Below are 1,789 nucleotides of genomic sequence, written 5' to 3'. Positions count from 1 at the left end.
AATGTAAAGAAAACAAAAATCCTTACTACTGGACCAGTAAACAACATTCTAATCAATGGAGAAAAGATAGAAGTTGTCAAGGACTTCATTCTTCTTGGATCAACCATCAATACTCATGGACGCAGCAATCAAGAAATCAAATGATGTATTGCATTAGGCAAATCTGCTACACAAGACCTTTTTAAAGTGTTGAAGAGCAAAGATGACAGCTTGAGGGCTAAGGTCTGCCTGACCCAAGCCATGATATTTTCAATAACCTCATATGCATGCGAAAGCTGGACAGTGAGTAAGGAAGCCTGTAGAAGAATTGATGATTTTGGGTTATGGTGTTGGAGGAGAATATTGAAAGTGCCATGGGCTGCCAAAAGAACCAACAGATCTGTGTTGGAAGAAGTACAATCAGAGTGCTCCTTGGAGGCCACGATGGCCCAACTTCACCTCTCATACTTCAGACATATTGTCAGGCGAGTCCAGTCACTAGAGAAGGATATCATGTTTGGTAAGGTGGAGGGCCAGATAAAAAGAGGAAGACCCCCAGTGAGATGGATTGGCAAAGTGGCAGCATCAATGGCAAAGCATTACAGCAATTGTGTGGTTGGCCCAGGACTGAGCAGTGTTTCATTCTGTTGTGCATAGGGTCGCTATGAATTGATACTGACTCTACGGCACCTAACAAGAACAAATCATGTAAAATTACCTTGTTTTTCAAATATATTCAGGATTCAAGTTTTGCTTTGAATAATATCACTAACTAGGTACAGTTTTATTGTGCACTGGTATACTGTTTTGAAGTTATGGGACAATTATTGTCCATATGTTTTCTCTTACCATTTCTGAACCATGTCAAATAACACTAAAATTCTACCCCTGTGTGGTGCTGTGGACTATGTGTCAGTCTGCAAAACCTTTTGAACTGCAAGATCAGTGGTTCAAGCTCCCCAGCTGCTCCTTGGAAATCCTACACAGGGTCGCTGTGGGTCAGAATCCACTCAATGGCATTTAACAGCAACTTATACCTAAACTATATCTCTGTTATATATTAGGTATAAGTGGAAATGAGGATTTAGATTGTAATAAGTGATCTTTTCATGGCCAGTTTTCTAAATCTTTTCTCTATTTATAGATCCTGTCTTTCTCCAGCACTATTTTGATTATTGTTCACCTATTTCCTTCTTTCTCTACATGTGTGGTGTTGTTGTTATGTGCTGTCGAGTCGGTTCCAACCCATAGTGACCCTGTACAGGGTTTCCGAGGGTGTAAATCTTTACAGGAGTAGAAAGCCTCATCTTTCTCCCTCGGAGCAGCTGGTAGTTTCGAACCACTGACCTTAAGGTTCGCAGCCCGATTCGTAACCACTACGCTACCAGAGTGTGGTACAGATACTTTATTTCTGTTAAAAAAAACATCAAACTCTAAGAAGCAGTTAAGTGGTTTAAGCAATCCTTCATAAGTTAAGAGGGATCATAAAATGTTTTTGCCTTGTTATTTACATTTTACAAATACTGTGCCATTTTAAATAAGAAACTACAGCATCCACAGATTTTGGTATACTCCAGGTCCTAACCACCACTAGTCTTTTAGTCATATTGTAGTGGCTTGCATATTGTTGGTGATGTTGTAAGCTATGTACCCAATATTTTCAATCCCAGCACGGTCATCCATGGTGGATAGGTTTCAGCTGAGTTTCCTGAATAAAACAGACTAAAAGGAAGTAGAGGCAGACAAGTTCTGAAGGTTTAACGATTTAAAACTGCCGGGGTCTGACCCCGACATAGTTGTCACGCATGTT

Source organism: Chrysochloris asiatica, unplaced genomic scaffold, assembly GCF_000296735.1.
Source record: "Chrysochloris asiatica unplaced genomic scaffold, ChrAsi1.0 scaffold00082, whole genome shotgun sequence".
NCBI lineage: Eukaryota > Metazoa > Chordata > Mammalia > Afrosoricida > Chrysochloridae > Chrysochloris > Chrysochloris asiatica.
The sequence above is the reverse complement of the archived record's forward strand: the minus strand, read 5'-3'. Positions refer to the sequence as shown.